Here is an 11,173-nt window from a genome sequence, read left to right as displayed (position 1 = left end):
GCCTCCACAGCGTACACACGTTGGCTTCTGATGGCAGAAAGCAAAGGTGTGCCCCAAGCGCTGACAGTTGTAGCACATGGCCGGTCCTCATTTCCCTCTAGGTGCTTCTGTGGTGACGATACAACTGCTGAGCCGTGTGACTGCTGAGAGGTCTGCTGGCTTCCCATCCTGGCTTGCCGACAGGGTTACAACAAAGAGGGGAAATGTCTTGTTCTTGTCCGCTGGAGAGGCAATCTTTGTTATATTTTTGACTGGAAGTCCAAGTTCCGATAAGTCCTGAGTGATGTGCCCAAGGGATGTGTTTGCTGGGAGTCGCCGTATTACAAAGCGCTGGGCTTTTGCAGCGGTCAATGAAAAGGTGTGGTACTCCATGTTCTGTTCTGTAAGCATGCTGGTCACACTCCTGTAGTCCTCTGATGTGGTGAGCTTGATCTTGGCGTGGTCCTGCCGGGGCTTGATTGTGAAGGTGGAGGTGCAGTGTTCCTCCAGTAGCTCCACGAGGACCTTGTGGGTGGCTAAGTTCTTCAGGATGATGGGAGGGATCCGTAGTTGCTTTGTGGGACCTGAAGAGGTCCCGGGTTCAGATGCATTGAGGTCCTGAGAGTGGGCGTCACTGTCCTGGGTACTTTGGAGAACCAGATAGCGGTTTGTGGTTGGAATTGCGTTGCTTGTGGGGGGTGCGCGGGCAAGGTTTGCTGCTTTTTCTGGTGAGTTCTGGCACGAGTCGCGTCCTCTCTTTGCCTTAGTGTGCCATTCCATGTCGTCTTTGGTGTTGCCGGATTCTTGAGCCGTGATGTCTGCCTCCATGGTTGATGCTGCTTGCTGGGGGTGCAGTGAGCACCTTAGGTAGCCGGGCGAGCCAGAGGGCGAAGGCCCAGCTTTGGGGTTCAGCCGCACAGGGTATGGACTCTCAGTCCCTCTCCACTGCAGAGCGCAGCCTGGTCCCCGGTCAAGCCAGAGAGACGCAGGCCCAGCACCTTAGAGGAGTGGGAGAGAGGGCAGAAGCGGGTCAGACCGCGAGTCTCCCACCGAAAATCGGAATGCAAAAAGAATCAAGCAATCAAGCAGAGCGCATAAATGATGAATCGCAATATAAAACTAATCAAGCAGCGCGCATAAATGATAAATCGCAGTGCAAAATTAATCAAGCAGGGCGCATAAATGATGAATTGCAATCTGAATAAAAAATCAATCAAGCAGAGGAAATGAAACAATCAAGCAGAGTGCATCAATGATACATTGTAATCAGAATAAAAAATCAATCAAGCAGAGGAAATGAAGCAAGCAATCAAGCAAAAATCGGAATACAAAATGGGTCAAACAAAGAAGCAGGGCCCATCAATCACAAAGGATAGAAAATGGCGCTTACCAGGTAGACTTGCGGGCTGTCTGCTTGGCACGGGTCATGGCGGGTCAATCATCAGGCATGTCCTTCACTCGGTACTGCGAAGAACCACGAACATCGCTAATCCTGGAGTCACCACCGAACAAAGCGGCCGATCTCTGACTCATCAACGACGATCAATCATGTCCTCCTGAAGTCACCACCGAACCACGAACGTCCGTTCACGGTCTCGTCGCGGGCACTGAAATAAAATGTCGTCCCACGAACGTCCGATCATCGTCTCAAATCAAATGTCCCTGAAGTCACCCCCAGAAATGTCGCGATGAGACTCTTAACTTCACTCTCCTTTTATACAATCCCAATACAAGATGGCCGCTGCATCCAAAATCCTACTTCCCGCGAGATTCAAGTTGGTTTTGTTTTGGTCACAGCGTTACCCGCCGCACATACCACCTTTCCTCCAAACCTGAATATCCTTATGTTCAGCTATCCAATTGCAGTAAGCATTTAACAACCACCTTTGGACTAGTTACTACCTGTAACTCAACAATTAATAACATTGTTATATTGTGTAATCATAAAACATACTTTTAAAATGGTTGCTCTCTTGTGTGATCAGGTTGCATCATGCAAAACGGTAGCCATCTCAAAAGCATGATGTCAATCCTTTATTGGCAAAGCCAACAGCAGCAACTACAGAACATTGTCAATGTAAGACCGATTGACGTTGCCACTGCTTGTTGCATTTCCAAGCGGTCGAACCTTGATATTCTTTAGGATGCAGTGAAGTAGATCAATATTCTCAAATTTGCACATGAACGGTCAAAGTTGAATATATTACCCCTTGCAGGGACCACCTTTTTCCCACTGCAAGGTTTTACCACAACAAAGCATTCTGGGACTTGCAGTTCTTAATTTAGTTCAAATGAGCCCATTGATTGTGAGAGGAAACTCTGGAACTGGACCCGTGTTATGGGGTTATCTGGTCACACTGTAGCCTGAGGCCTCACAGTAGCATGTGTACATGTCTGTTTACGATAAGGCAGTGTGCATAATGAGTTTGAGAAGCAGAACTATAAAAACTGGTGATTTTTGGTCCAGAGTCAGAGGATGCCCAAGTTATGAGAGGTCACCTGAAAAACTTTGCCTGCCTCAAGGTCACCCTTATGACGCGGGACAGCAGGAGGGCCGGGTTGGAGTCACTCGAAGGATGTCCAGGCCACCCCCACAAAACGGAGACACGAGGCCTTGGGTGTGCCCCCCCCCCCACCCTATACCTGCTTTGAAGCAGACCCAACCCTCATCTTCGCACTACATGCCTTATTATTAAGCTGACGGACAGCGGGGCTAGCCGGGTGGGGGAATATGGCCGCCCCTTTCACCCTCCTCTCGGCTCCAAACCACCAACCTTTGACTTTTCTGCAGAAGTTTCCCTTCAGACGGGATCTGTGTAATGCCGCCTGACAGCTACAGGATTGCTAATCCCTGAGCTAATGACCCCCCACCCAGCCTCAGGCCCTCCCCGTCCACACTCAGACGGATCCCAGCAGTAGCCTCACACCTGAGGAGTCTGGCGCGTGGAGGGCAGGCTGAGGGGCGTAGAGCAGGTAAGGAGGGGCAGCGCGGTGAAAGGAGGGCCTGGGGGAAGAGGGGAGCGCCGGCTTCCATGCCCCCCTCACACTCTGGACCTTGATATCTATGAGAACACTGGACCCCGCGAGATCTTCCTCAAAGGGGTCTGGTAGCTATGCCACAGGGGTCCTGTCCTCTTACCAATGACGCCGTCAACCCTTTGTTGACTCTACAAAAGGCCCATTTCACACCTGGACTCTCTGTGGCTATTTTTAATGTCACCTTTATTCATTTAAACAGAGTGCACCCGCACTGCGTTGCCTAAAGGCACTTTATAAACCCGCCTTGCGTGACATCAACGTCAGAAAGCTGTAGTGCTGTATCGACCCTAACAAGATTGAACCCCATGACCAGCAGATTACACAGAAATCCCAGCGGCGAACCTATAAAGGCAGAGGGGTATGTCACTCAGAACGAAATCCTGTCACCGGGCTAGGCACAGCGCTCTACAGCAGGTGCGTTAGGCAACTGAGCTATTGTAGCGCTTGTGGTCAGAACCACCTATTTCTACCCTCCAGAAATGTCTCTGAGGCCCACACATACCTGAAAGTACAAAACTGCTCTATTGTGAGATCTGAGTGAATGAATGAATGAAAAAAGAAATGTGTGTCTTTCGGATCGGAGACTCTGCGCATTGCATCCCCTCAAGGCACGGTCTGGCCTGAAGGAAGTGCACAGAGGGTTGACGGAAAAGTGGATGTTTAGCCTTATTCAGGAAAATGCGCCTCGTTTAGGTGTTGGAGCGCTATATGAATGAACCGCAATGCAGTGCGAGCCGTGACGCCCGGCCGGCAGTGTCCACCCTCTTTGAACCGAAGCAGCGTCTCGTGGAGGTGACGTTGTTGACTGTGGCTGTGGGGGCAGTAGTGGCAGTAGCCACTGGTCGTTGGGCTGCTCATTCATAGTACAAGTTGGGTGGCCATCTTTCCATTATCACTTCGCAGGACTATTTGCGCACGCGGAGTCACCTTGAGTGTGCGTTGTGACTCGTGCAGGGCGATTGGTGGGGAGTGAGGGGCTATGAGTCATAGGTCACAATTGTGGGGTTTCATTCTATCCCCGCCTCCTCTAAATCAGGCCATCTTAAAATATATAGATACGTTAAACATGGAGATTTCTGGAAGGGACTCAAAGAAAAGGCCTTGGTTTTTTTCTCATTATATGACAATGTTGGGGGAGCTTAGAAAAACACTCAAAATGAGTAATGACTGTTATAAGAAGAAAAGCCTCGACAGGACCCCTGAAACGCTGGGTAGGTCACGGGTGGGCCGACAGCAGGCGCTGATGTGGTCCAGTGGGCATGCTTTTGCCATGGGACTAGGAGGCTTGGCATCTAATCTGAGCTTTCATGGAGGCACTGTGGCCTAGTAGCTACAGCTGCCGACCATGTAAGGTGTAGAACCAAGTTCAAATTCCTTCCTCTGCTGAGCTTCCTGTGAACCAGGGGAAGCATCCCTATGCTGAATAAAAAGTGTAAGAAATGTGCTAGGTTTGTTGTGAAGCCCTCTGATGTCCATAGTTCACACTATGTGGCCTAACAGCTAGAGGGTGGACCTCGAAGCTGGGGATCCAGGTTCGAGTCCCGGCAGGGACGCTCAACATCCTGTGATTCTGGGCAAATCACTTAATCTCTCCCTGCCTGACAAAAAATGAATGCGTCCATCTGTAACGCAACTGGTGCTCATGTAAAGCGCTCTGATACCTTCGGTCAAAGTTTGCACTATATAAAACTCCGGGAAAAAAACTGACGAAAATAAGTAGATTTTGCCTGTTATCCATGCCCTTTTACCATCTTCCAGGAATTAAGGTTAAAGCATTAACCTTTGATGTCGGAGAGCTATCCAGCTAGAGGCTGAAGGGCTCGTGTGAACCTGGATAATCTGGCCTCAATCCCAGCTTCCCCGCTGGACCAAATTGTGAGATCCTAGGCAAATACTTTATTTCACCAAGCCTCTTTTTTGTCCACTATCACTGCGCTGGGGATTAGTAGCCTATAATGGTGCTCCCTTTATAGTAAGAATCCATGCCACACAGAGGGTGTACATAACCGCTGACCTGCCTCTTAGTTCACTAACAGCATTAATCTAATGCTCTAGGGCAGCGGTTCCCAAACTTTTTCGACCCACAGCTCTCTTGACCCATTGGCCATTGGCCATTGCCCGTGGCTCCTCACTGTTACTTTTTTTGGAGGGTAGGGTGAATGTAAGCCCAGCCTTGGGAGTACTTGCATTTTTCTCCCTGAAAATAATTGGGATGAAGCTGATGAAGGTATTGTACTCATATACGCAGGGTGTTTTGTATTACTAAGGCGGCGCCTGTAATAAAATACTCCTAGTTGCACTTCTTTGCCCATGCCTTTTTTAGAGTACCCTCTCAAACATTTTTATCCCACTTACAGTGCTAGATAGCACCCCTATGCATGTAGGCCCCATTGCCAAAGTGTTTCTGCGCTTGAAGAATATTTGCATGCACTTCCATTTCGACCCATGTCATATTTGCCAACACACAAGTCTCAGCAAGGTCACTTATGATTTTTTAAACCACATGCAGCTTTATCTTTGCTGTCTCCTCCCTAAAATTGCCTCCAAATCAATGCAAGCTAAATAAATTCCTCTTATTTTTTTTAAACATACCTCTTTCTTGCTTCCAAATGTTGGCATTATGTCGGATTTGGTGTTTTACTTCCCGGTGCTCAAGGAGAGAGCAGGCCTGTGTGGAAATGTGTGTGTGTGTGTACTGAAAGAAATGTGTACTGGAAGTACCTATGGTTCAAGTACATGTGTCAATACTTAATAATACTTAATGTGTTTAATAGACAGGACAACTTTCCTGATAACTTGCATTGGTGTAAAATGCATTTGGAAAAAAACGAAACTATTAACAAGTCGAACAAAATAAATCAGGCATCTTCCACTTACTTTCGGAGTGTTGGAACATGGGGATCCAGTGAAATATGGAGGTTATCTCCCTCGACATGCCATCAATTAAGCACTACGATTACAGCTTTAGGCATGTCACTTACAAATCATCGACATCATGCGTTTAAGTCTAATTAGCTCAACTGAAGCCAACAGACCCTTCTACATTAAATGCATTAAAGTGCTCGGTGCGCTGCTCCCCTGGATAAGTGTGGCAGCTCCCCAGGGAGCCACGGCTCACAGTTTGAGAACCACCGCTCTAGGGTGAAATGTTTCCACGTGTTAAAGAAATACACATTTTTGGATTTCTTATTCCCATACCATCTCTTGGCTGTTTTAGAATAGCAAAATGTAAACAAACGGCCAGGATTTTTTCCTAAGAAAAGTAGCTACCATAACAGAGGGACAGGAGCCGCCATTGTGGAGCAAACCTGCAACATGCAGGAAGGCTGACCATCCAAGGTGCAGAGATTGAATTAAAAGGAAACTCCTTTGGGCAAATCACCAGAAACCTGGCATGAGTCGGACAGGAAGTGACCTAGTCTGAGACAATGGAAGTGGTCAGGAACAGCTGGGAGGAGTGTCTCCCTCCTGTTGGGAGCTGGGAGGAGTCTCTTCCTGCCGGTGCTAACAATGAACATGCTCTCTACCCTCCCACTCAGCCACAGCAGGCCTCCATCAGCTGCTTGGAGCTCAATGGTCCAGATTTGGAGAATGCCTTATTTGACGGAAGATGGACTGCAGTGGGTCAAATAGGTTTTCCTCATTTAATGAAACAGGAATTGGCAAAACATCTTTTCTAGAGTGCTTTGATTATGGCGGGGCTGTTAGCTGGACGCTTTCATCTTTTATGATAGTTTTGGTGAATTTTTGGAGAGGCTTTGAATTCTGAGGAATTTCTCTATGAAGAAATGCAGTGGCCCATCCCACAACTGGTGGCGTTTATGCCCTGAGGAGCTAAGCAAATGATAGCCCAGAAGCTGATGTACCATGGCATTATTTTTCAAGCATGATATTTCAGGAGAGGGGGTCTTGCTTTGCTGTGGATGTGGCTCTGGTGTGTTACCTGCAGGCGGTAGTGCTTAATTTGTGAGAAAAAAAAAATAAGCACCAGGGCTCTCGCCAGCTTGCACCACACATTGCCTCTGCCATGATGCCGGTACTAGTAAAAACACAACTACTACCCATCAAACTCCTACAAGTGCGACAATTCGGACTATTCCAGGCCCCCAATGCTATAAGAATTGTGTGGGTGGCAGATAATAGTCATTTTAATGTATATTGAATTAATAATTAACTGTTGATGTGGTCATCTGTGAATTAGCCAGAGAGCACCACCTTGTGGCAAACTGTCACAAGCGCTGGTGTTGACAATTAAGTGCAGGTGCTGAGCACAGGAAACCACCGGCTCAAATGAAGCACTGGCAGGCGGTCTTGGAATGTTTAGGTGCTTCATTGTAAGGTGCGCTAAAAGTAGTGGTTTTACAAAGAGTTTGGGCCCAGATTTAGTACACGTTAGCTAAGGTCGGCTACGTAAAGCACAGGAACACAGGTGACAGCTCATCAACTTTTGTACTCAAGGTATTTGTGTGTAGAAAGTTGACTTTAGTGCTTCAAAAGCACTGTGTGACGTAGCTCAAAACCCCTGATAATCTACATCAGTGGGAATAACTGGTTGGGAATAGAGGGAACACACCTTGGAATCCACAGAAAGCCAGGTCATGTCACACAATGTATTGAAATTGCATTTATATAGCGCTTACTATCCCTGACGAGGTGTTGAAAGCCTTTTGTAGCATAGCCCGGCTTTGCTCGGAGTCCTACAGTCAAATGAAAGCATGTATAAACAATGAGCAAATGGTAAATCCCATGATATTTCCCTCCGAAATGTATGTAATTAAAAAAAATTACACGTTAATGCAAAACTAAAACAAGACTGTCAGCTTGCCTGTGCACATAGAACAAGTCTAAATTATGTTAAGTATTGTACAAACAAGGCAATTTTAGGACCAGCGGACCTGATGACATCACTGGCGCGAAGAAGTTTGTAAATGTGGTCGGACACAGTGTAATGCTGTTTAAGGTGGATTGTAGTAAACCGTGTAGGTGCAGCTTGCAGTTCGCAGCGTGCTATTACAAGATTCAGTAGTCACCCTCTATACTTGCACAGATGGTGCATGGCAACAAATTACTTGAAGGGGTGGGCGTAACTCGTGGAGTTTTTTACTCAGCAGAAATCCTGAGAGGTACAGAAAAACTCTGCAAGATTCCTCCAACGGGCGTAAAATATGCAGCTTGTGCTGCAATCTAGTGTTGTTAGCACTGAAAATCAACGCCAACCGCACCATGAATTGTGCAAGAGCGTGCTGCCATTCGAGTTGATTTTGCTGCTGCTCGAGCCGAAAATCTACTTGAGCGACAGCAAATCTACTCAAATGGCAGCCCTCTGACTGTGACCGCTGGTGACCGCCCGCGTCAGAAAATCATGCTAGGAATCGCTAAATCAGGCTTGCCAGCTTGCATATTCTAGAGCCTCATGAGAGAAAAATGACACCATGTGGCAATTGGCGGAATTTGGCCAGAACGCCTCTTTAAAGAGTAAGGCGGAGTGGCCTAATTTCTTTCAATTCCGCAGACGGAACAGAATATTTCACCCACCCCTAATTATTTGAAGACTGCTTCCTCACCTTCCGCTATTGGGACCAGCTTGCTTGGGATGCTAATGAGAGTGGTAGGTCACGCAGGTGAAACACCTGAGTAATTGTAAACCACTTCCCTACTCTAAATGTCTTTGACCTGAGACTGGTATATAGGGCCAATGGAATTATGTGACTCTGCAGTGTTTTATTCACAATGCTGGCTTAGCTGCATAAACCATCATTCTTATTTGCAGATTTTACCAAAAAAAGGATAATTGATTCTAGCTAAAAGGACTAAAAGTTACTAAAAACACTGCCGCATATGTTTCCGCATAGTGGAAGGTCTTTTGAAAAGGTTAATGGATCACCTTTCATTTGCTGTTTGCTGATGCTAGTGAAGTGATAAAATAATGAAGTAATACCGTCCCAAAATGAGACGCACTGCACCGCATAATTTGCCTTTTTACAGCATAATTTAGTCAACTCTGCTGCATATGTCGGTTCTTCTCTACAGCATAACTTCAGTGGCCCAGGGTACAAATGAAATATTGATGTCCTGGGCGTGTTCAATGGCCCTGTGAAAGTGCTGGGAGGCTGACAGAGTTCATAGTGTACACTCTTGTGTGCTTGTAGGAAGCTGGCTTTTTATGTAGCGGCGCCAGTGTAAGGGCACGCCGTGCATAAAGTCCAGACGACCCTTATATGGTTTGCAGGGCTTACTTTATTAATCCCAAGTGCTCTATTTGTGGTAGTGTGATCGAGCAGCTTAGGCTTATCAGAGGGGAGTGTTAAGCATTTGCTGTACACACACAGTCAATAAATGGTTCACACACTCAATTAGAAATCCAAGACTAATTTATAAAAATAAAGCAGATTTTTATAAGAACTTAGACACCAAGATCTTTAGAATAACTTTAGTACAAGCTGATGCTCCTGGATCTGCCAGCAGCATTTGATACTATCTCGTCTATGCTGTTGCTGGACAGACTCCAGAGTCTTGGTATCTCCCATAAAGCACTAGCCCTCTTGTCCTCATTCCTGATGGAAAGATCTCAAAGGGTGAAATTACAGCACTTCCACTCAGAATCCTTTGTGTTACCATGTGGAGTTCTGCAGGACTCATCGCTGAGCCCAACTCTTTTCAATCTTTATGTGGCTCTCCTAGCGGCCGTGATTCACTCCTTTGGACTGGAGGTGGTGTCATATGCTGATGACACGCAGATCTTGGGGTCAATCCCCAAGGGCTCCAGTTCAGCATCGGAGAATATTCTCGGGTGCATGACCAAAGTGGCAGAGTGGATATCAGGTCATTTCCTGAAGTTGAATGGGGTCAAGCTTGAAGTTATGATTTTCAGGATCAGGGTCATCAAGCTGGAACAGCAATTGCTGGCCCCAGTCCTTAGGAACTTGCCCTATGCCGGGCGAGAAGGCCAAGAATCTTGGAGTTCTACTGACACGCAACTCGACCTTAATGTCGATACGAATCGCACCATCTCTACCTGCACCTGGATTATAAGGATGCTTAAAAAAATTCCCTTTAATCCAACGGCCTGCACACATACAGATAGCTTTTGCCTTAGTTATGTATGGACTGGACAGCTGTAACTCGCTTTACCTGTAATCCAATAAGAGCATGCAATATAAACTCCAGGTGGTGCAGAATACATTGGCGAGACTTGTCCTGGACATTCCTAAAAAACAGTCTGCGGGGAAGGGATTAGAAGTCCTGCATTGGCTCCTCATCAATAAACGCATCAGCTTCAAATCACTCTGTATGGTACACAAGGCACTTTATCTCCCTTACCCTACAAGATTAAAAACCATGTTCTGCTGGTACTCCCCTGGTAGACCTCTGACATCATCTCTCCAGCTGTGGCTTGCGGTGCCGAGAACCAAAAGAAAGAAGTGGGGCAATAGAGCTTTCTCTATGGCCGCAAGCAAACTCTGGAATTCTCTTCCTTTCATCTTAAGAGCCATCCCTCTTCTCCTGCCGTTCAGGAAGGCTCTTAAAACATCGTTATTCTCCAGCTAATCCCTTAGCAGGGGCAGTTGTATTGGTGTGTAGGATGTCCTCTGCTGGACGGCTAGTCTTTAGCACCTTGATGCCCTCGGGTGATTGTTGCGCTCTATAAATCTCAAATCAAATCAAGTGGAGATATTAATTTTAGATAGAAATAGAAAAATAGCTCAAATAACGTTTTTTTGGCGCATGCGCCTACAACGCTACAATGTTATACTATGGGAGAAAAACACACATAACATACAGGTACTTGCAAGTGGAGTTTAGAGGTGCCATTTGGGACATAAGGTGCTAGGGGGCCAAGGTCCGAAGTACCACCAGCAGTTTCACTTTACCTGTCCTGGTGTGTCCAGGTGCAGCGAGGATGGTCAGGATGGTAGCGTCAAACTCTTCACCGTTAAAGTCAATAGGACCTGAAACAAAGGCTGCAAGGGGAGACTTGGGAGCAAGTCCAGGTGAACCCAAAGGGGGGCTCAGGTCATAGGGACCCTAAGGCCAAGGGGACACAGTCAGAATTTGGGGCTCAGGGCTGTGGAGCTGAGGTGCAGCGGTGCTTGGCTGACTGGCCACTTGAGTTTGAAGCACTCACGGTTGTCGGTATACCTGCTGAGGGGAGAAA

General features: G+C 47.0%; 1 protein-coding gene across 1 annotated transcript in view; it reads left to right on the top strand.

Moving 5' to 3' along the window:
* Nucleotides 1-2,876: 2,876 nt before the first annotated feature.
* The window catches only part of LOC146782831 (rhodopsin kinase GRK1-like), a 315,996-nt gene continuing 307,699 nt past the window's right edge, over nt 2,877-11,173 (top strand). The window contains exon 1 of the mRNA XM_085640123.1: nt 2,877-2,952. The gene's annotated coding sequence lies outside the window, so the exon portion shown is untranslated. The remainder of the gene's footprint in view (nt 2,953-11,173) is intronic.

This window comes from Triturus cristatus, chromosome 12 (assembly GCF_964204655.1).
Source record: "Triturus cristatus chromosome 12, aTriCri1.1, whole genome shotgun sequence".
Taxonomy (NCBI): domain Eukaryota; kingdom Metazoa; phylum Chordata; class Amphibia; order Caudata; family Salamandridae; genus Triturus; species Triturus cristatus.
Note: the sequence above shows the minus strand (reverse complement) of the source record. Positions and strands in the feature narration are given on the sequence as shown.